This window comes from Cuculus canorus, chromosome Z (assembly GCF_017976375.1).
Source record: "Cuculus canorus isolate bCucCan1 chromosome Z, bCucCan1.pri, whole genome shotgun sequence".
In the NCBI taxonomy this organism is placed as follows: domain Eukaryota; kingdom Metazoa; phylum Chordata; class Aves; order Cuculiformes; family Cuculidae; genus Cuculus; species Cuculus canorus.
In genome coordinates this window covers 7,923,064-7,948,117 of record NC_071441.1, presented here as the reverse complement: position 1 = coordinate 7,948,117, position 25,054 = coordinate 7,923,064, and the positions used below count along the sequence as shown (strand labels likewise).

Below are 25,054 nucleotides of genomic sequence, written 5' to 3'. Positions count from 1 at the left end.
GAAAGTGCTCAGAGTTCAGAATGGGTATGGGATGCTTTTGGTACCTCTTCAAACTCAGCATTTCTGAAGACACTTGAGGGAAATTTCTCTTGAGTCTGAGCTGAGGGAAAGCAAAAATGGAAACTAATATATCATTGACCCATCAGAGGCTGAATCTACTTTAGATAAGTGAGCATAAAATATCTGTGAGAAGGAATGAACTATGCAGTTCTGGACATGGACACGATGGCATATGTGTGAGACTTCATGAAACTGTTGTGTTTCCAAGTGACAGATTAGAGAAAGGATTGTCTTTGTATCCGCATTCTGGTTCCGCGTTACTGGGACAGTGCTGTAGTTGTCAAAGGCCAAGAAGGAAAGACCTACTGTTGTAAGATGTGAGTAAATCGTTTCCCATCCATTCTCAGTTCTGAATTGTGTTTTTCCCCCAGGATTCCTTCAATTCATTACACTTACGGAAAAACCTCAGCTGCTTTGTGGGTGTAAGTAAAGTAAAAAATTAAAGATTTTTCCCAGATTATGAATTTGGGTGTTGAACAGGACATTGGATTATCCCATTTTCGTAACCTACAGAGATAAGGAGTAATAGGAAGGACTGAAGGGGGCTGGTGACAAACCTTTACGCACCCTTTTCTCTACCACATACCAAGACTTTACTAGCAGTAAAGCAGAAGAGAAGAGTAGAGAGCAGTCGGGGCTGAAACAGAAATGGAGAATGAAAAAGGGAGTTTAGCAATTTCCAAAGTGTTGAAGGTTCCCATAGTTCAGGGAGGATCAGGATAGAGTACTGTTGAGTTTTTACTTAGAGCAGTCCTGTGGAGACCTTCTCCTGAAGGGATGTATGCTGAGAACAGTGTCCATTATTTCTTCAGAAATCTTTTCTGTCCAGTGCCTGATGACATTTGGCTCAAAAAGAGCAAACTGTTCTCCCATCCCCTTCTTGCAGTGATTCAGCAGCAGATGTAGACATACCTCTGAAGAAACAGAAATTATCCATTCTCTAGCATCTGGGAATAATCGTCTTCATAGGACTAGAAACAGAGTTTTTAATATAATGACATTATTCTTAATGATGATTTGTTGATACTGCAGCATATCATTAGTCATGCTGGAGTCTTTATAAGCATAAATGTTCTCTCAAAATAGTTTAAATGTTTAGAAAATCTAGTACACCAGTCTGACATGAAACAGGAACTTATTGTGCTGAACAGGCTGAAATTTTGAGTTAGCCTGGAAAAGAATTACTGGTGAAGAATCATACAAATAAACTAAGTAACATATTGAAAAAAGGCAAAAAGCAGATTTTTTTTTTCTTGAAAATGTGTTAATGCATTATTTAGATTTACACAGGCCATTCTTTTTTCACTACTGTTTACAAGAATCGAGTATTAACAGTGCATTGGTGATACGTACACAGATTTTCTCAGTATCTTGACTTTTCTGATCTCCTCTGTTACCTTTGGTTGTCCAGATTTTCCTCAGACGTGGAGTGGCAGGGGTCAGAAGTACTGTTGTAGAACTAAAGGCTTGGTATATATGTGTAGGCCTTTTTAAAGTCAATGTATACTGAAGTTTCTTGTTCAAGTATTAATATGCACTGTGAGGCATCTAGGAAACTGTTAAAAAAACAACAAAAACCCCAATTTGCATTAGTGAGCGAGCTTTTCTTAAAAGGCTGTTCATCTCATCCACACTTATGTATAGAGGAAGGTAACTGCATGTATCGTTACATTTTTGCTACAGTTGCATTATTAATTTAAAATTAAGTTGTTCCATTTGTCTCTGTCAATACAAGTTTGTTCTGTAAACTTTTCCAGTGTTTTCTGATAATATATTATCACACCATTTGCAATCTTTTTTATTAATATTACCCTGTTAATAAATGCTAAGAAATTGTTTACTGAAATAGTATGAAACATATGAGTTTTATAAATATTTCTTTTCTCCAATTTCTTCTAATCTGTTGTATTGCATTAATACCTTTGCAAAAGACCATATCTTAAGTACAAATATACTATTAAATATTCTGTTCCTATTTAAATACCTCTCTTTCTGTTTCCTAATTATGCCTTTACTCGTGGCTGAGGATAAAGGGAGAGAGTGAAATTTGAGTTACTCTGTGGGGCAGAAAAATAAAGCTCTTCAGCGTTGTAAATGAAAAGATGCTCTGTCACCAATATTGCTGGAAACACTAGGGTTCCCTTAGCTGTGGCAGTGTCTTCCTTGGTGGCACAATGTATGTTTGTTGTTTTAAAAATAGATAATTAATTTTGAATACGCAGAGTTATCTTTGTGGGGTTTAAATTGCATTATGTAGGTTACTCTTGTCATATTTCATTCATTCTGGGTAAATAGAGGCTGTACAATATTGTTTTCAAAAGCACATGTGTGCGCAGAACTTTGTTAAACAGCCAGCAGTCTTCATTGAGTATTCTGGTCTGTTCTGTCCATCAAAATTCATTACTTATAAATAAACTTATTACTTTCTTTTTTTTTGTTTGTTTGTTTTGGACTTCTCTTTGGTTTTCTTAGTCTTTAAAAAATTGCTCTGTGTTCTTAAAAGATGAATGGAGGTTACAGAAGTTGTACTGCACGTTCTTCAAGTATTGCACGTGCCTGCACATCTGTCATGTACTAGAAGAGTTCAAACCGTGTAACTTTGGTTGACTCCTTTTTCTGTGGATGTACTACCTGGATCATTTCTCATGAAATTCAGAATGCACAATTTGTTTAAATTAAAGTCTTAATTGAATGAAAATTTATTTCAACTACATTTTAAAATAATTAAATATTTATACGATGGAGAGAAAATCTCCGATATTTTTCATTATTATCTCTCCTGTTAGTTTTCTTAAGGTAACTTTGTGTTTTATTGAAGTCTCACTCTTAGCACTTAAAATAGTCATACTCTTAGAAAATCTTCTGAAAAACAAGGTATTCTATTTTAAAGCCCAAATAGAGTGTTGTTAAGGGGGAGAAAAAGCTTAGTATCTTTGTATTCTGATTTATTATACAGAAGGCTGTTTTTTAACAAAAAAGGGCTTTTTTTTTTTTTCTTTTTTCCCCCCACTATTCTCAGTCTCTTTTGATCATTGATCTGGGTGACCCCACGCTCAGGGTTTTTTTCTTCATTTGACATGGACAGATTTTTGAAGTATAGCTCTCCTTTGGGAACCTCGGGCAGTTCCACTTGACTAACCTGTGATCTAATGAGCAGTAATGCAGGGTTACAGTGACCATTTTGTTTGCTTTGAGGGAGGATGGCTAGACAGAGAGTGGGAGAGAGGCGGTGTCTGTGGAGAAAAAAGATGCAGGGTGATCGAACAGTGTGAAAAAGACTTGTTAGCCCACATTAGTGTGCCTGATTTACTTCACAACAGGTCAGGAAAGGCCAAAGGCAGGGTTGTCATTAAATTGCAAAGTTGAAAATCCTTGTATTCAAAAGCATTCAGATTTCTGAAAGTTGTAAATTAGAAAGTTTGTGGTTCATGTTGGATTTGCCAGCCAGATAGACAGAAGTACCTGCTTTCCCTAAAACATGAAAAGTACATTATAAAATCATGCTGTAAATATAAAAAGAAAACCAGCTTTTTAAATTACTTTCATGGTTGACTGTTTTACAATGAGACTGGGTGCGAAAGAAAGGCCAAACACTAACAAGGTCGTTGCACTTTCTTTATGAGCCCTGGGGACCCCTTAATTATGTGCCCGTGCTGCTTATTTTGAGATCTGTAGAGTGTGTATGTGCGCGTGTTCATATAATATAATTTTTATTTGTATTTATTAAATACACACACATAGGTATAAATATATGCATATATATGTAGAAATAAAATTCTAGCACCAGGTTCTCTGGAATGTTGATTTCAAGCCTTCTGCAGCTTGTTACGATTTTTTTTTCCTATATCTTATGGTTTCTCTTGAAGTGAGCATGAAACACCAGTCTTCTTGCCATAGGTCATGAAATGAACACAGATTTATATTAAATTTACATTTACAAATGCATTCGCTTTATGTTCTGAAGAATTATTTCTCCTAGCAGTAAATATTGCTGCTTGAACTGGACTTGACAGCCTGTCTTTATGACAGGCTAATATACTTTGTCGTCCTTGGCTGATATCTGCAAGTTTTTTATTGCTGCTTCTCAGTTGCAAAAAGAAGAAGTTGGAGATACCTATTTCTGAATTTATGTTTCCCCTCCTGTGTCATTTACTTACTTGGCAATGGTGTAACTCTCCATGATTTGAGTACAACTACCATGCAGAATATCCTTTTAAGCTGTTGCATTGATAGCCTTTAACTCATAGCAAACTCTTGTCATTGCTATTTCTGATCTGGCTGGCTTTAGTAAAAATCGAAGTGCAGCCTTTTAGCTATATTATCATTGTGCATTGAAGCAGTAGGTAATAAAGCAAATGGGTGGTCTTAGGGGTAAGGTACTTTTTTTCTGTCTGCTACCAAAAGTTTCACTAATTGATTCCTACTGTCAAAAATCAGCTTTCCACAACTGGCATACAACTGTGTTAATCTTTAGTTACTACTATGTGGACAGTTTGTTGTCTTGATCTTTGTATTTCTTTATGACTAGTAAACACGCAAAATTAAATGTCTGAGAACAGCTGACTTGTGATGAAGAGAATTCTTCTTATCTGACTTCAGGAACTGTGCTCCCCTTGATCACTCAAATAATTTAATTGATGTTAAAGGGGTGTCTCCTTGATTAAAAGGAAGAGAAGATAATAGGGTGTCAGGCTAATCATATTTATCGTTCACTTTTGTTTTTTACTTGCTTTGGATGATGTATTACTATCTGGAACCAGATTGTTTTTGGTTCATCATGATCCTCTATTGTAGTTTGAAGTGAACATAAGGTATGGTTTTACCTCCCAATAAAGTAACATTTACATGACAGTTGAACGTAGGAAACAAAGTACTTTTTTTATATACAGTGGTGCATTTCTCAATGACTTTCCGAGTGTATCACTCCTGGTTTAATCACGTTGTAAAATGCACTTACTATTAGAGTTTTGAGATAGAATTGATTTATTTTGAAACAGTATAGAGTCCGAAGTAGCTTAGTGGTTACTAGACTCAAAGACTAGTCTCAGAATTTTCCCAGGGTAAATTTCCCTTTTCTTGGTTATTTTAACTGAGGTTTAGTTGCAGCAACTTGCTGGAAATGCATTCAGGGAAACTCTGCACTTGACTAGGTTTCTCTGTAGCTTTAGGTCATGCTAGTCAATGGAAACTTATTAGGGCATAAAATGATGAGAAAATGTTTAACAGATCAGAATACTGAATCAAAACACACTTAAGCTTTACTGCTATTCTCTTTCCATTTACTTTCTCCATTCTCTAAATAATATTGTCTGTGCAGTGTCTATGCACTCTTTATTAGCTCTTCTGTTTGATTTAATTATTCAGTTACTCGGTGTGTCTGAATTAAGTCATCTCTGCTAATCTGCTTATTATAAAGTGTTTGGTCAGAAGAAGAGTCTGATGTCGTCTCAGTGGACTAATTTTTGAGAGTGTTTATTTAGGAATCAAGACACTGGAACAGTATTTCGAAGTTGCTTTATAAGCAAAAGTCAATCCAAGAGTGAGATTAATGTACTGATACTACCAGCCGCAGGCAACGGACGAGTAAATATTACTTACCCATCTGAAGAATATGGTAAATTGTCATATATTCTTGTTGGCTTTCTTAAAGGCTTGAATAGTTATTGCAGGTTGGTGTCTGAAAATTCTTTTAAAAAGCACAAAAAGTTTGCAAAAACTTTTTGTAAATTGTTTTCACATAAACATGCCAGATAGTGCATGAAAAGATAAGGATCTTTTTGATAATACTGTTGCTTGGTCCTGTTGCTGACAGGATATGGCCAACTGCAGGATTTTGGAAAGATTTCCTTACAGTTCATAATTGCCTTTTAAGAAATTTTTTTCTAAGACAGAGATGTTGCCTTTCGATAGAGGTACTAAAATGCAACACAGAAGTTTTTTCTGTTTGCTTCTACGTCATGATATACAATGTGCAGCAAAGCATTATACCTTCCTGCAGTTCTTTCAGGTTATCCACTGTAAAATCCTGAGTGGTGAGAAGTGGTTATGATTTAGCCAACATCATGAATGGGATGAAGCCACTAAAGTTTAACAAAATAGGAAAATAAAAATATAGAAGTAGTTGCAAGTGCTGTTTTGCTAATGAGATTAGGTGTGCCTTCTTACATTTCTCTTAAATCACTATTTGTATCTCTGGGGTATATTTGAGAAATATGCTTCTAAAAATATTCTAAATGTGGAATGCAGTAGCAAATATGTTGGGAAAAAAAAAAAGAAAAAAGTATTATGCCCTGCCAATGGACTCTGACAATTCAGATTTTAGTAACTGTAAAATGAGCTTAAAATGCTCCCCAGATGTTTTTGGCTACCTCTCCTTTTGGAATTAATGCCTTCTGTGTAATAAGGAAAAAAATCTTGCTTAACTAAGCAAGATGTGCAGGGGCATGGATGCTTTAGAAGGGAGCAGTGTTCAAGCGGTAGGTCAACAAAGTGGCATCTTTAGTTTTCGTAGAACTTGGCTGAGAGCTAATTTAAAAGTCTACACATCTGGCAGTAGGGCACATGAAGCTTCCTTGTATTAGTTTGATTCAGTCGTGGTCTGGTGTTTGAATCCTCTTCTGCGTATATCAGTCAGGGTGTGCACGGGTCTGAATCTCCATAAGACATTTGAAGATGAAATGAGTAATGTATATTAAGTATCACTTGATAAAATGTTAGAGTCTGCAGCCTTCACCAGCACTCTACTGGGGAGGAGACCTGGCAGCTAAGGGCTCTGCCCTAAAACATTATTATAGAAGCCAATTCAGTCAGAAAGGGGTGGGATGGAGAAAACAGATACAATGAAAGAGGAGGAGCTTGACTAATGTCTTAGGTAGAACCATGGCTGAGGGGAGATTAGAAATCTAGCTGGTTGGATGCAAAATGTTTTGCAAAACTGTCCTTTTCAGGAAGGTTCACTATATTATATATATATAACAGAATTATATTTCTGTTCTTTCTACTCCATTTTGTTCTCAGACACACAAAACCTAAGTTAAAATTAAAATCAGTTATAAATTTTCATACTGGAGACAACTGGATAAACATCTAGGACTGTACTGCCCCTTCCCTTGGTGTTTTGTGCAGAAGACTGTCTTGGTCTTTTGGGACATCTTACTCCCCATACTTAGGTCTCTAACAGAAATAGTAGAGTAGGATTGGAATATATTTGCTTGTCATCACTGAAGTACGGAAACAGTCTGATTATTCATTTTACAGGAACTTAAGCACTGGTAGGCAGTTAGCTACAAACACAAAACTAATTGCCATCTAAGTATTGGTGATTCCCATGAGATTTTGAACCTGAAGCAAGAAGTAAGAGTTTCATGCAGAAGTTTGGACAAACAGAACAGAAGACTGTGGTGTCCCAAGTGGTGCTATCAGTCTAACCACTGAATATTTCAACTATTCTGTTCCAGGAGGACTTTGATTCAACCAACATCACAGTGCTTTATATGCATAGATCCTGATACTTTTAAATTAAAGAACTGTGGTATCAATCATAAGAACTGCCGTCATAAGGAGTCCTACACCGTGAATATGTTACTGCTATGGTCATGGTATTGTCTTCTCTGACTGAACAAGTTATGCAAATAATTTAAGTGGTAAACTAGTATGACAGTTTTATGGTTCTGGGGCTTTAAAGTTATTTAAACTTGTGTTCTGTAAAGTACAATTTTAAGTATTCCAATAACCTGCAATGACTAACTGAAAATGCTTGAGAGCACAGTATTTATTGTCTGGTTATTGTGATCAGGCAACGAAGCAAGAGTTGACTTGCCCTGCTCAGGATTATCAGTCAGGGCCTTGCTGCGCTAGTCCTTAGTTAAAATATGTGAACTACTGGAAAAATGTGCCAAAGCTCATTAGGTTATTTTAGCGTAACTGAAAATTAATTTTGTTTTTTTAAGATTGGATTTAAACTTTGAATTTATATTCAAAGTAGTGTATTTCTAGAACTTGTTTTGTAACCTGTTTGATGGCAAAAGCTGCAGATTAACTGAAAGTGATGTTGCTCTGATACTTGAGCATCACATCATTCAAGACTTTTTTTGACCCATTGAAAAAGGTTTTGATTTATTTGATATCAATCTGTGTTCTCATTTATTGTAATAATTGGAAATAAATATGGCACTGTCAAGTTTTGAAATGGCATTCCCGAGTTGCACAAGACAGATAATATACAGTATCTACTAATTAGTTATCTGTTATGAAGGAATTATTCTACATACTATACCTATTTCAGTATGTATAGGTAGTCTCACTACCTCCTTATTAAGAATGTCTCATCTAGAAACAGTTGAGTTTTTCTCACAGTTGAGTTGTTCTCTGACTTTAATGTTTTTTGAGATCCATGGTGATTTAATGTTCTCTATTTGTGTGATCATTTTCCTCCTTGTTCATTCAACTATGATGTCAAAGAATGCAGAAATAGTATTCCTTTAAAATATTTTTTAGATCTGTGGAATGTTGATACTGAAGTGGTCATTTGGCTAGTAAACCCATTGAAAACCATAGTTTTATCTGTCTTGTAGATTTAAAATTCTCTGTTAGTATTTAGATTATTTCAGTTGTTTGCATTTCTTTTTCTTGGATATATGTTCTTAATGGAGTTTTAATTCATCCTGAGTGTAAAAAGAAGTTATTCCTGTTTAGAAGTCTTTCAGAATTAGTAAGTCAGAATGTAGGTGCTAACATTCAGAATGTCTTAATATTGAGAAAGTAAGTGCTAATAGTTAATGACTCTGAATTAATAGGCAAAAACTAGTCTCAGCTATTTTGTGTAGTGGAGTTCTTCGCAAGCTTTGATAAAAATTCTGAATTTTTCCAGAGATTAAGAAGAAAGCTTTAAATATGATTCCTGGTTTTCTTTTTTAGACCTTAATTGTTGCTTTATCAGTTACTTTGTTCTTAATTTAAGCTGATTGGGCTCTTCAGAGTCAAGTTTATGGGAGTTCTGTGAAGATTGGTATAAAGTATTACTGCTGAAAAGTGTGGCAATCCTGTACCTATTAAAGGAATTTGCAGCTCTAGCTCCACAAAAGACTCAGCAAGAAACCGATGTAGTTCTATAGAAATGCAGGAAAACTCTGCCAGAAATCCTCCAAAACACCACAGGATTCCACAAATTTAGCATTTTTCAGCTGACTGCACACTGGACAACTACCCTCCCTTTACACTAGTGATAGATCTCATCAGGCCCATCAGTCTCATACCTCTATCAAAGTTTTCTCGGTTGCACGTTCAGACTTAGCTAGGATGGCTGCTTTGTGCAGTGTTAGGAAACAGAAGAATGTTTTCTTATCTGCAGTGTTTGTTACCGTGACAGATGTGAACAGTTATTTATCACCATGATGTTTATAATTACCTTACTTGAAAGCACTCTGAAAATCTTAATTTCTGGTGATAAGTGCAAAATTGAAATTTGTTCTTGTTGAGCAAATTTCAAATTAATGGTTATTGAAAATACTTGTGTTTCAAAAAGAGTTTGTGTTTATCACCTTATTAAATAAAACCTCTCTGATTTTAAATGGGATTTCTATATATCTACCCTTTTAGCAGAGTACTTACTGTTCCTAGAAAGGGTTACGGACACCACCATTATAAGCTTTCTGTTCATGAATTTGAGGCATAGGGGATAATTTCCAAAATAAAATTTCATCATAATTTTCTATGGCAAGCATGGATCAATACCAAAACCCGTCCAGTAACCCCATACTACTACTTTAAATTGTGTAATAGGCACTGGATTCTGCAATCTATATTTTAGGACAATGTCAGCTCTTTTCACAGTGTTAAGGAAACATTATTATTTACACACAGTATCAAAAGTTTTGCCTTGGAAGAGCCAAGCCACATGTCCTTTGCAGCTCTTTTGTCTCTGGGGTTTGCAGGCTATTGTTAGAAAAGACAAGATTTGTTTTTATCATGCAGTAATAATCTTCTGCTTGTCTTTGCAGACCCCAGTATTTCATCTTAAATTTAACAGACAAACAACAAGGGAGAAAAGATGAAGAGGTGAAAATCAAACTAGAGTCCTAGAAAATTCCTTTTCTTTCTTGTTTTTCCCCGCCATGAAACTAGTTCCGCAGAGAAAACAATATTTTCAGACAGGGTGTGCCAGCTAATGTCACCAACTGTTGAGTGCAAAGAAGAATGGTAAAAAGCAGAAAATGAGAATCTATGCTTGCTCATATGCCTCCCCAAAAGAACTGCAATTGTTGTCATTTGGGACTCCTTGTCAGAAGCTCAGAGCCTCACCTGGTCTACAGTGCTCTCCAAATGTGCTCCAGTGACCATCACCCTTCACAAATATGTGTCTGGGAGCAATTAAAATTTTACCAAAGAAATACTAAAAAAAAATTAGGTACGTGTGTGTCATGTAGTTACTGAATTCTTTAAAGATAAAAACAAAGGCCACCACAGAAGCAAATTAAAGCCCCTGGGAGCTGACATGGTTACTGGAAGCTTTAACAGCGCTGCCCTGCCATAGAAACCTGCTTTCCTATTGTAATTCATTTTGGTCTCTGAAAAGGAATTTATGATCAAAGTTTTGTTTGAACACAATGTAATGGCACAGTTAAGTACTCAGAATAGATATTTGCAAAGTTATCCAGGGATCTGGGTTATTTTATTTTATTTTATTTTATTTTATTGGTTTACATGGGATTCATCCTGCAGTGAGAAAAGCAGTTTACCCCTTGAAATGTTTACCCCTTAAACCAAAACTCTGCCTGCGATGGTTTTTTAGGGCTACTTTTATTCATAGCTGTATTAAAAAAAGAAAAAGTGGAAGAATCCAGTTATGATATCTTTCTTGAATTACATTAGATCTGTGTTTCTTGTTTTATATCTGTTTGTTTTATATCTGCTACTATGTTATGCTAAACTCCAACCTAGAGTATCTTTTATGGATGACATCTCACAACATAAGTGAAAAAAACCTGCGTGTATTTATGGTGTTTTAATTCATAAGATGCCTCTATGTATAAAGTTTCCAACTTGATGACTCTTCAGCAAAATCATTGAATGTGTTCTGTTCAATTTTTCAGTCACTATCAGCAGAAATAAGTTGGTTTTGACAACTGATATAGCACAATGTAATACTTTTTCGTTATACAAGCTAATTACAATTATCATTTGATAACATGCACAATCTGCATTAATCCAAAGAGACCTTTTAAGGGAAAGAAGTGAAGATGAGAAACAGCTGTTACTTACAGTGGGGAAAGTCATTACAATTATTAGGAAATAGAGGTCAGTTTCTTGTCTTTGCTGTGCATTTGTGGGAGTAGATTATTACTACACTCCAGCTTATGTCCATATAAAAAAATCTTTAAAATGCTCTAGGATGATAGTGACAATCTATAGTTTTGAGTGACTTGGGGACCTGAGTACAGGTGAAAGAAACATTGATTTCAGTGATAAAAAAAGAAAGCTCCAAAGGCTGTGGTAGTGAATTGAGTTATGTAAACTGATGAGAGGTCATTTAAAACAAGGGTCAAAAAGAAAGTCTGATCGTGTACAATTTCCTTAACATACAGTCATGCTGGTATACACTGAAATTTTAGGAGTAGCTTTAGAAATGTGATCAAGGCAACAAGACCAATCAGCAAATTTAAGTTTTCTGCCTTGAATGCTCGTGGGAAATAGCAGTATTTGCCTAGTGCAATATATGAAGCTTATTAAAAAAAAAAAAAAAAGGCATTAGAAGCTAAATAATGGGTTTAGAAGACTGCCTTTGGAGTGTGTTGAGAGAAAGAAAACACAATAGAGGTCCCCCTCTGCTGGTAGAGAGTTCAATGTTCACAATATTGAAGTGTATCTAGACACTGAGGTAAAGTTGATTCTGAATATTTTTACACAATTAAAAAAGCCAGGGTTAGATGGTATAAACTATTGCAAATCTGAAAGCATTTTTCTGTAAAATACAGTACAACTGAAGTTATTAAGTTACCTATCTATTCCTTTTAGCTGGTACATGAGTAAATAATGTCTAGTGTGTGTACGCTGTATTGTGAATTTGTATTATACCTAATTTGTGGCACTGTTCAGACTATTGTTTACCCATTTCAGTGCTCTTTAAGAACTTTATCCTGTTAAGCAACCTTTTGCACTTACACTTTTTAAGAGATTTTCAATTAAATTTAATTAATAGCTTAAAATATCATCATATGCGTGCTTGCCAGGAGAGTTTCTAAAGTCTTTCTTCTGTGGTGGGAAACACTTATACCAAATTTTGCATGTTTATTTTGAGTACTCCTGAAGAAGACAGAAAATTTTAAGGGTACTGAAAACAAGAGAGGTAGATTATTAATCTATCAGCAGGAAAATACAAATGAACAAACAAACAAGAAGCCATCTTAAGCGAAAGCCTCAAAGACCCGCACAAATTCCTGCTGCCTAGTGTGTTTGTCCTGAGACTGGTATGAAAACTGTTGTGTGGTAGTTTTCCGCTACCAGAAGAGAGATTGTCCATTACGGAGGGAAGTAATTCTGGTGTCTCTTTGTTGGTTTCTTCCAGCTTTCCTTTTCCATGTTTGACTAGGTTAAAACTCACTCTTGGCTACAAATTTAGTGTTTGGTAAGATGGTAAATCAATTACTTATTTTGAAACATAAAATATTGTGGCGAGTTCTTCACCTAAATGTATGTGTGTTGGGGTTGTGCGTGTGTGAAATAAAAAGTTAATGATAGCTACTTTTACAGAAAACAGGTTCTGAAATTTAATCCAAAATTGTTTAATTTTGGTGTGGCAAATATTAATACGATTTTGATTAAGCAGTTGGAATAAATCTTATTTATCTTCAGTAATTTCCATTTCTTGTAAGTATAACTGAGGCTCCACTACAACTGTAAATCAAAGCCTTTCTGTAGTTCATGTATTTATGTACTAACAAGAGTATGAAAACTAGTTACTCTTAAGTACAAAGCACACATATTAACTTAATTAAAAAATGTCAAGCATTTGTATATAAATGTTAAGTTTACTTACACCGGCTTAGTGTTGTCTCTGCCAGTGTAAACGAGACAGAATGACATCTTGTTCCCCTCAGAAATATAAGAGGACTGTGGATGAGTCTAATATGATCATTCAGCTAAAGCTGAATGGAATTTCTTATAGTAAAGAAACAGCACCATCACCCGAAAGGGTTTTCACTTTCTCTTAAGCAATGGGCAGTCTTGTAATTCTTACAATGTATTGTTGTAGCTTTTTTTTTACCTGAAAATGATAGGCAATATTGTCCCCCTTCTTTCCCCTATGTTTAGTATGCGTCGAATGATTTTAATGCATGTGACTTTTTGCCATAATATCTGATTACAGTTTTCATATTTTTTAAATACATCTTGATTCATAAAGGTCTTTTTGGTCATACTGCCTGTTATTTTGAGAAAAATAGCTCTGCCTTTTAAAATCTAATTTGTTTTTGTGTTAACTGTTGGAGTCTGTGGCAAGTATTAATCCATATCTATCAGAGTTTTTCTGTTTTGTTTACACTTATCAAATTTAAATTAAGAACAAGTATTACTTCTTGACTTTTTTTTATGCTTCCCTTTCAAAATGTAACCTCTATCTAACTCTAATCTATTATTTTGTTTTGGTCAAGGAAATTAGATAGAGTGGGGTATTTTCTCATTGAACTATTGCTAAAAATAAACTGTTATTGTTACAAATGAACTTGTAATTGCAGCTTTTCGTATAATTTCATTTTGTTTAGTTTTCTTTGAAATAAACAAAATTGTTTTAACTGTTTTCAGCTAAGTTTTGAAGCATGCTATTTAGAACTTTATTGTATGCCCACTCTGTATACTAGTTATTAGTATAAACTAATGAAGAGTGGAGTTGACTTGAAAATTTGGCTACTTCTGTATGCATGGTGAGTTCAAAATTATCCCTGTTTATACAGCCTTTGGCAATTTAAGCAATGTGTTTTGTCACCTGCTTCGCCGTCTCATGAAGCACTGGAACATTTATGAAGAAATAGAAAATATGACTTTGAATCATTGACGTCTTTTAAATAAATGCACATATTGATAGTGACAGATTGCTAAACTTGGCGTTAGACGCTTAGCTGTGTTTCTTGCCAAAAGTAATCCAGATGTGCATAATTTATCCGCCTGCCATATGTGCACTGACATGTCTTTCTATAATCAACTGTCTGCTGAGTATTGTTAAACAGTTAAATGTTCTTTATCAACTATCTTTTTGAATAATGCTAATAAGTCCTTTTAAGGAGTTAAGGAGCAGCCTATCCATAAACCCAGCTTTCTTAAACTGAAGAAAACAAATTCACATTTTTGATTGTGCAAAAGGCATGCATGTTCGGAAAAAAAAATCATGGGTAAAGAAAGCTTGTGTAAAGACCATTCTAGGCAGTGTTACACAACTAAGGAGGATGCATATTTTACATAATCTCATTATGATGGGACAGATCTTTGTTGTGACAGTGTAAAGGAAGTTGCTATGGAATAATAACATCAATTAATAAGGATTTTTTTTGTATGAGGTGTTTGTTGAAAGGAGAAAATGAACTTAATTTGACAAGCAGTAACCAAACATGTCCTGGCATTAAGTTCAGAAAGAGTTGTAGGAGGACATTTTTGTCATTTGGAATATTTCATCATATCGTCGGAAGAAACAACTCCCCATTTTATGGTGTGTTTTGCACTAGTTGTTTGTTCTTCAACTGCCCTCAGAACGGAAAAATTTTATGCAAAAAGAGTTTCTGTCCAAAGAGTTCACTATCCTGAAATGTTGTTTGCAAAGGATGCACTGATCCGTAGAAATAGTCGCCCTTTGTTTCCTATATGCCTATCCTTTTACCTTGTTGACATAATATTACCACATAATCTGACTTTCATCAATCTCTGAGTCAGATCCCAGTGTTAACCTCGGAGGTATATAAGGTGTGTGGTGGTCATGTAGAGCAAAATGCACAGAGTGTCTCATGGTTCTGAGTTTTCCCTGAGGAGAAGAGTGTCTGGCTCTGTCTGATGTTCCTGCGCATACAGGTAAGTATTTATCCCTACAGTTAAATAGATATCGATCTGTTTTACATAGGCCTGTCTCTGGAGCAATCTGCTTTGGTTTTTGAACTCCCCCCCCAGCAGTTGCAAAACTTGTGGCCTGATTAGCAGCTCTTCTTCATCATCCTGGGAGGTCTCAGTCATGACCTTTCCAACTGCTGATCCTTGTCATTATGAGAATAGGTGTACATAAGCTGTTGCGAGTAGCTACTGTGTGATGATTATTTCCATAGGGTCATCCAGATTTGAGCAATTACTCCTGATTTGTGCAAACTAAGAAGTAGAATGACTGCATCGTGTCCCGAAATTGGGTGATCGTGCTAGACGCAATAATGCAGCAAACAGTTCTTGCTGCCTCCCTGTTAGAAGCCATCTTTGCTGAAATGGTCAAAAGATATCTCCTAGTTTATAAACTTTGCTCTTTAAACTATAAGATTTCGATTTACCTCTCTGACCAATGCATGTGATCTCAATGGAGATACTAATTGAATGTTTTGTGGTGTTACACTGCTGTAGTTATCCAAGGTACAGGCTATGTTGATGTGGTATGGCAGAATACCCTGTCCAAATGCTGGTGATGAGCAGGAAGTTTGGGAGGCTTCTTCAGGGAATTTCACTGAGTATTGGTGAACAATTCAAAATCTTCTGAAGTTCCTAGGGTCTTACTTAATCCATGATCAGCAGGCATTTTTCACATTGATCTGTGCTGTCTGAATTTCTGTGCTCACTAAACTGTGCTACAGCTAATCTAATAGGATTTCTGCCTCTTTTAAACAAACAAACTGCCGAAATCAAAAGTCTTTTCTGTGTTCTTAGCTACTTCTAGAAACTGATCATCATACTGAGCTGTTTCCTAAAATATCAATTTTTAAGTTACTTAGTCTTGTCTAATGAAAAAATAGTAGCATTCAAAATACAAGGAAGCTTATTTTCTGAAGATATTCTCCTTGTTCTTGATATTCTCCTTCTTCTTGCACCTGAGGAGCTCTGTGGAATCTCAGTATTCCATAATCAACCAGAAATTTGCACGATGGCTTAATCTCTGTTCCCTGGAAGGAAACCCAGACATTTTTCAACAATTATTCCTTGTAATGTATGTTTTTTTCAGTAGTGTAAATTGACATTTTTTGAAATTTAGATACACCAGGGTCAGGATATTAAGTTAGAATTTTCAGTGAATTTTTTTTCCTCGTTGATTGTTGGCATTTTGTGCTTTATTCTAATCCTTAGTAAAACAATGAGTGTGAATTCTCCTCTGCCCACCCTCTTATTTAAAAAAACCCACACGCATCACCAAAATCCATTGTCATCTGTCATATTCCTTCAGACAATGTATTTCAGGGATTAATTCAATCCCTTATCAATCTGCATTTAGCATAATACTTTACCTCAGCTTTATAATGATTGACTAAGAGAACAGTATCAGAATGTACCTGTTTTCTCTTTAGAAAATGCTAATGTAAATATTAAAATATGTACTGATGCTTGCATTTAGTGAAATACTGTGATATTTTCTATTGCTCATATCTTAGCAAGTTTTATAAACCTCTGAGTAGCCTTGAGCGTCTACAAGCCACATGACTTTTATGAAAAAAACACCACCTTTTTTGCTCTCCTGAGAGGTCATTGTTTGCTGTAGAATTACACTCCATAATCTTTGTTTTTAATTTGCTTGCTTAAAGTATTCATTCTCAATTTTGGGAGCCAGAAACTCTTTTTAAATGTTACTATGTTATTATATTACATGACCATCTGAAAATTAATGATTCTGGCATTTTGAAATCCTTACCACTGACCATTTAGTCAATGACATCTTGGCCACTTCTGATATGATAGTTTTGTCATTCCAGATGTTTTCTGGTAGGCAGATGAAAAAGGGGAATGGGGACAAAAGGAAAGGTAGTTCAAAATTAACCCGGGTGTGCGGATGTATATTTACATGTGTACTCCAGACAGTGCTGTGGTGAATGCCAACTGAAGTATTGTATATTTGTGCACTATACTTTTACAGCCCACCAGCTTTTAGTCATTTTAGTTCGTCTTCAGTTACATTTACCAAAAGACTAATTAATGTACTGGGAAAGTGGGTTTGTCCAAGGAGGAGCTAGCCTGACAACTGAATTCTCTCATTAAGTTTCCATCTGTCTATCTTGCTAAAGTAGACAAGACTCTGGATTGACTGTAGCTTGAAAGGTTAGTTAGAAAGATTAAAGGTGACTTGTAAATGGAAAATAGCAACTTTGCATTTTTGGATTCTAAACACATCTGGTCCAGTGTTCCTCTTGTTGAGTGGTAGGTCTGCCAAGACTTATTGCAGACTTTGTAGAGCAGTAATAATAAACCTGTTCAGAGAGTTTAAAAGAACTTGGCATGCCATATGACAGGTTCTTGAGCAGTTCCGTCAGGAGCCAAGTGTACTGCAGTAGAGCCCTTTAAAATTGTTGGCTTACATGAAAACTGGAGATGTCTGTGTTTTCTCCTTCTCTCTCCCCCTCCCCTTAAGTACAAAAGGCAGATGGATTTATTAAAATGCTGCTTTAGTCTACCTTATTGAGCTGTGAAAGAGACCAATAAACATTGTAAGTTTGCAGATGCTCTCTCATTTATGCCTGTAGGCAAGATAAATCTATCTACTTATGTTAGAGGAACCTTTAATCAGATAATCTGTTATTGCAAGTAGTTTAGATCACGAGGTGAGTAGTTTTTAAACAGGCCTTTACAATGTGTGTAGACTTTGCTAGTCCTGTTCTTCATCATGAGAAACATAAACCACAATCAGGTATAAAGAATGTAGGCAGACTGTTTTTTTTCTCTTACCTTCAACGCAGTTTATGTAACTGCAGACATACACAGCATTTCTAGACTAATATACAGCCCATAAAATATTGCTCATTATATTATAGAGAAAAGAACAGATCCAGATGTTTAAATAACATCCTTACAGAGAAGTAAAATGTGGCAGGAGGATTGAAATATATACAAATAACATCACTCAAAAAATCAGGCCTCATGTACCTAGAGGTTAAGGAGTTTAAGATGATAATAGAGGGCTAATCTTGTTATGTCCAATATGGATTTTCATGTGCTGAAAAGATGTGTGCTCTTATAAAACAATGAGTTGACACACTGTGATGTACATGTTTGTGCTGGTCCTCAGGTCTGGTCTCTATATGGAAGTCTCGAACTTTACACAAGGAAAGCTGTGGTTTAATATATGGAGGCCTTTGACACTGACATCCTCTGTTACTGGGGTGGAAAGGCTCCCATTTTCTGAAAGCATCTCCATCTTCAAGATATGTCAAGAAGCGAGTAACACACAGTGCTTGAAGAGGTTGGGCACAGATTTACTTTGCGGAGAAATCCATGTTCATGCTTATTTTTCCCTTGCATTTAATGGGTTGCTTCCCTGGGCTGTATAGTTGAGTTAAAAACTTTGTTGGCAGAATCACTTTAGTCTAGCCATGTGATTAATCCTGGTCCTCTCCTCTCCTCTCCTCTCCTCTCCTCTCCTCTCCTCTCCTCTCCTCTCCTCTCCTCTCCTCTCCTCTCCTCTCCTCTCCTCTCCTCTCCTCTCCTCTCCTCTCCTCTCCTCTCCTCTCCTCTCCTCTCCTCTCCTCTCCTCTCCTCTCCTCTCCTCTCCTCTCCTCTCATTTGCAGTGGTTATCGCTTACAGTAGATTTAACAACCTTCATTTTTCCCAGTATTTTCAAATCATATTGCTTTCAATCAAGCAGTATCCCCTTAATGCTGCCCAGAAGGTTTCATGTGGGGATTTTCTTATTGATGTTGTTTTGAGTTTTTTGAGAGTGTGGATTTTAGGAGGTTAGTTGTGGGATTTTTGTTTGGTTTTAATTTTTTAAAGCCACTGGAAAATCAGCTAGTGACAGGAAAAAATCACATTAGCATGCCAGTATTGACTGTTAAACACTATGGCATCCTGAAGGAATCTACTTTCAAGCTTAGTATAGAGTGGGGACAAGACAACTAGGAAATGAAAGAGGAATTTGAGAAGCACAAGAGAGGATTAAGTGAATGGTTGAGGACTGATGACCTAATCTGCTCATCCCAGAGAACGTAAAAGGGAAAACAGGAGGAGGAGGAGACCAAGCAAGAGTACTAATCTACAGCAATTGCAGTTGAAGGATAAAAGATTCGTATGTCTCCTCTCAGAGATTTCTAATGATTTGGCAATCTATAGTAATTTTTTTAAAACAGTAAAAATAATTTGCACTATCAACTTCCCTTTGATCATCGAGAAGAAATAAATTTTACCAAAATAGGCAGGAAAAGAAATACCAGTTGACAGGCCTCCTATTCTTCCATGTCTCTAACCTGAAAACCTGAGAGTCCTCATCCTGTCAGTAAAATGTACCGCAGACTTCATTTGGGTAAACTGAGCATGATTTTGAACTAAGGTGATAATGACAGGCATGAATGATGGAAGCTGAATCATGAGTTCCAGACCTGTGAATGTAATCCAGTCTATACAATAAGTTTTTAGAGTAAGATTGAGTATATTGCTCAGTATGAATTTCCCCTAACTTCAGTACTGTTGTTCTTAACATTGTTTCTGATGGAAATCTGCTCTTCTAAGAAAGGTTCTCATGAGCATTTTTATGGATTTTGAACATGAAGTAAAATACACAAGCCTTTGGCTCAGGTTTTAGAAAATGATGAGAGGAAGAGAGGAAAGTGTTCTGAAAGGATCAGTCAGTTGCACTCGTTGCAGTTATGCAGCTACTTTGCTCCTCTGCTCTGCCCAGCTCCAATGAGGAGAAAAGAAGCATTTACCAGACTGATTTGAGAAAGCATCTCTGCTTAGGTTCTCTTGCAAGAATAAGTATGGAATACAGAACTTGACTGAGGGATTTGGGTCCAGTGATCAAAGAACAGAGTAAATGTTTCAAGAAGCTATAACTGGCTTAATTGCTGTATTATCTTTGAGGCACTGGAGGTTGCCCAGAGGGGTTGGAGCTGGATAATCTCTAAGGTTGCTTCAAACCCAAATCGTTCTGTGATTCGCAGTGCAGCTGAACTGGCGAGGGGCAGGGGGGAATCACCAAACACAACTTTTAAAATAGTTTGTTCTTCTGACTTTCATTTGGTTTTATATGTGTGATGGTAAATAGACAGGAGGCAGGATTTTTCTGGTGGTGTTTCTGACCTTGTGTTTTTTTCCCCCAGACTCCTATGTCCTTTTCCTTCTCTTCCCCATCTTTTCTTATCATACTCTAATGTCATTGGTTTTTACTGCATATTCTTTATTTGCAAGAGTATTTTGGGCTCAGTGGATGACAGTATCAACATCAAAGTAGTACCGCTTTCCCAAAGAGAAGTTCCATTTAGTTCTCTGGCTATTTTCTTCTGACTGTTTCCTTTTGTATGGCGCTTAAAATGCAGAATGAGAGTTAGCTTCATTTCCTTGTGTCGTAAAGCTAAGAAGATAAAAAGCACTCAGAAGTCTGATGCAGTAACCAGTTTTCAGAATCCTGCCAAAGAAAAGTTAAGATATCAAGATAGATATTTTATAAGATCAAATAGGAAATAATGTGTAACATCAGCCAAAGATTAAGAGTATGTCTACATAATATTTTCCAGGCAGCTGCAGAAAGACTCAAATGCTGAGAAAGACCAGGAGTCATGCAGTCACATTAACTTGGCACTGAGCTTGCCATGTCCTAGTGTTTACCATACCACTGCAGGTATTCTTCTCTTAGTCTGAAGTCATGAGTTAGGTCTACATGGCTGAAGCACAGGCAAAGGAAGCTCTGGTCTGCCTTGAAAAATAGATTTTGGAGATACCTGAAAAACGGTCATTGTTAGTAGAAAATACATATTATAGTTTGGGATTATAATTTCTGTGCATACCCTGATGAAGCAGAATTAAGATCGTATTAGTTTAGATATGTCTATTAGTTTATGTCTATTAGTTTAGATATGTCTATTACTACATAAATTAGTATCATTAGCTTTATACATACTACATAGAGACTTTTTTCTACTACTGATTGCTGAGCCTGTAATTAATAGCAAACAAAAGATTACACTGTATTCAAAGAAACAAATGTTCTGTGAAGTAAAGAAGTGGTGGGTGAACAGCCACAGTGCAGTCACTCGCAAAGTGAAATGTTTCCCTGATCTGAATGCAGAACTTGGTACTGTGCTTGCTACTGCTGTCCAGCCTACTTTCAAGGTGAATACGCATTTTACAGAACACAGGGTGAACTGCAGTGTGAAAGTGTTAATTGCTTTATTATTTACTTCTCCTAAATGCTTGGTGGACTTAAAAAAAGGAGCTGTGCAGAAACCTTGATCTTTCATTTTGGAGTGTTAAAAGAACTCAAATGATGGGGGTTTTTTTACCTGCTGTTTTTTTTAGTGTTTTTTCAAAGTTCTGGGTACAGTTAGAGAGAATAGTAATTTCTGTTTGTCAGGAGTTTTAACATTGCTGGGCTTATGCTGTGTGTAGCAATGTTGACAATATTTGTATAGACGTGACCAAAAACTGGAGATGCACGTTCATGGAGGAAAATGAGTGTTGTGTTACATTAATTGATCTAGTGTGCTGTCATGCAGCATCGCTGCAAACATAGATGCCTTGTGATGTGATGGGCAGCCTGCAAATAGCTAATTGACTCTGATCTCTATTAATTAGTGCAAGTAAGTCTTACAATGAAGCTTTGAAGAGATCATCTGAAGTAGATGAAAGCTGAGGCTTTACTCAGTGTCAGGGCCTTGATGTTAATTATTGAGTTCTGTGACCCAGCAAAAGGAAGACTTGCTGATAAAGTGGTCTTAATATAGAAACTTCTGTTGTTGTAGTGTTTTACAATTTGCATGAATTGGATCACCACCTCTGTTTCACTATTGCTATACTTCAGCATAGAATTTAAAATAATTAGACCAAAATCTGAAGAATGACATCCCTGTCTGCTGCTTAAGACACAGCTTAAATGCAGAAGTTAGTTTCTCTAATATAAAGAAAATATAAAATCTTAGAGTAGTGTATTTATATTAAAAGAGCTTTTTTTTTTTTAACTTTAAAATCGTCTTGTTACTGAAAAAGCCCTTGACTTACCCCTCTGCGCCGCCTGAAATTTGAGATTATTCCCTTACAATGTCAGACAGTAGATCGATCATATTTTCATTTTATCAGCCTAACCTTCTAGGTGCAGGGAGTAATAGTTTGTAAGCTAAAGTCTCGGTTAGTTCTTACCTTTCTGTACTGTAGAATTTGTTTATTCTATAAAAAATATGGATTCAAAATTTTAGGAATGAGCAACATAATATTAAAAAGTTGTTATAAGCTGTTCTTAATTATCAGATTTCAGTGATCAGAAAGGCTAAAATGAGAACTGGAACATTCTTAATCCCAGGTAGACATTGTGGTGGAAAACATTTATAGACTGTAATGAATTTGAAAGGGTTAGCTGCTTCCCAGAAGTACAAACTAATGAGGATGAGAAAGAATGAGTGTTATGATAGGAACAGGAAAGATTGTAGGTCATCTTTACTGGAAACTCCTGATGATACGTGGTGATTGCTCTCTGTGACCTAGTAATTTGAAACGGAAATTTTTTGTGCATCTAGTTGTGTCTTCTTTATAGGGGCTTAATTGGTGCATGCAAGATAGCAAAAGATCAGGCTTGCTGCTCTGGAGTTAAAAAGTTTTTGATAGCAGCTGTCTGATCAGGCTTGTTGCATTCTTTCACTAAAGCAGACTGACTTTGTTAAATTAGAGATAGACATGTGAGATATTCCTGGAGTTCCAGGGAATTTTCAGGATTTTATATTCACTGCAGATGTGAAAGGAGAAAGTTGTTCCAGAAGAGTTAGAGAGGAAGAACAATTTTAATGGGTTCTGATTTATTTTTAAGTCTGCTTAGAATAATGTCGTGATGTAATTTATGAAATTGCATAGCTGTGTAGAAATAACCTTTGAACCCACGTTCTCAGCGCTCACTGATAGGAGGTAGGTTAAAGGACCCAATTGCTAGCTTTGTAACTGGTTCTAATTTTCAGGTATGATATGATAAATTGAATATTTTGTTAGTCTGGGAATTGGAAATATGCTATAAAATCAATGTTTGCTTCAAGATAATTTTAATACACAGGCATTTATTCGTCTTGCACACGAGATGGGGGTTTATTTTCATAGTAACTGCATAAAAATAATCTTTATTGTAATAGTAAAAGATAAATTTTTATGTTGATTAATACTAGGAGGCAGTGTTCACTAAGGCTGGTATCAATAGCAAAACAGTTGTATAGAATTGTGGAAAACCACTTCCTGATGCAAACAGTGAGAGAGCCAGCTAGGGAAGGTGCCCCACTGGACCTGCTGTTTGTGAACAGAGAAGAACTTGTGAGAGGTGTGATGGTTGGAGGATGCCTGGGGTATAGCAATCAGGAGATGGCAGAATTTTCAGTTCTAGGAGAAGTAAGGAGAGGGGTCGGTAGACAGCCACCTTGGACTTCCAGAAGGCAGACTTTGGTCTGTTCAGAAGTCTCCATCGAGTTCCATGAGAGACAGTCCTTAAGGGCAATGGAGCCCACAAGGGCTGGATGCCCTTTAAGAAAGAGATCCTGGCGGTGCAGGAACAGGCTTCCGTGTGTGCCAGAAAAATGAGCGAGTGAGGGAGAAGACCGGCCTGGCTGAACAGAGAGATCTGGGTGGGTATTAGAAAAAAGAAGAAAGTATATGAGCTTTGAAAGAAGGAGCAGGCATCTCGGGGGGACTAGAGGGATGAAGTGAGATCATGTAGAGAGAAAAGGAGGACTAAAACCCAACTAGGACTTAGATTGGGCAATTCTGTGAAAGAAAGTAAAAAATCTTTCTACAAATATATTAACAACAAAAGGAGGGCCAAGAAAAAAATCTCCATCCTTTACTGGATGCATGGGGGACAATAGTGACAAAGGATGAGGATAAGGCTGAGGTACTTAATGCCTTCTTTGCCTCAGTCTTTAATAGTGGTAAGGTAAGATATTCTGTGAGTACTCAGCCTTGTGACCCAGAAGACAGGGAGGCAGAGCAGAACAAAGCTCCCTTGATCCAAGAGGAAATGGTTAAAGACCTACTCAGCCAATTAGACATTCACAAGTCTGTGGGGCCTGATGAGATCCACCCAAAGGTATTAAGGAAGCTGGTGGAAGTGCTTGCCAAACCCCTTTCCATCATCTACCGGCAGTCCTGGTTGACTGAGGAAGTTCCACTTGACTGGAGGTTGACTGATGTTATACCCATTTACAAGAAGGGCTGGAGAGAGGATCGGGAAACTACAGGCCTCTCAGTCTGACCTCAGTGCTGGGGAAGGTCATGGAGCAGGTCATCTCACAGCACAAACTGGACAACCGGGTGATCAGGCCCACTCAGCATGGGTTTATGAAAAGCAGGTCTTGCCAAAGTAACCTGATCACCTTCTATGACAAGGTGACCCGCTTGATACATGAGGGAGAGGCTGTGGATATAGTGTACGTGGACTTTAGTAAAGCCTTTGACACTGTTTCTCATGGTGTTCTACTTGAGAAACTTGTCTGCCACTGGCCTGGACAGGCGCCCCCTCTGCTGGGTTATAACTGGCTGGATGGCCGGGCACAACTGGTGGTGGTGAATGGAGTTAAATCCAGCTGGAGACCAGTTGCAAGTGTTATTCTGCAGTGCTCAGTGCTGAGTCCAGCGCTGTTCAATACCATTATCAACCACCTGGATGAGGGGATAGAGCGTACCCTTAAGTTTGCAGATGACACTAAGCTGAGAGGAAGTGTCGATCTGCTGGAGGGTAGGGAGACTCTGCAAAGGGACCTGAACAGGCTGGACTGCTGGGCTGAGACCAATGGCATGAGGTTTAACAAGGCCAAATGCTGAGTCCTGCACTTGGGGCACAACAACCCTGTGCAGTGCTACAAACTGGGGGAAGAGTGGCTG

At 36.8% G+C, this 25,054-nt stretch overlaps 1 protein-coding gene across 3 annotated transcripts in view; it reads left to right on the top strand.

The window, feature by feature from the left end:
* ARL15 (ADP ribosylation factor like GTPase 15) overlaps positions 1-25,054 on the top strand; it is a 217,971-nt gene that overhangs the window by 101,318 nt on the left and 91,599 nt on the right. The window lies entirely within an intron of this gene.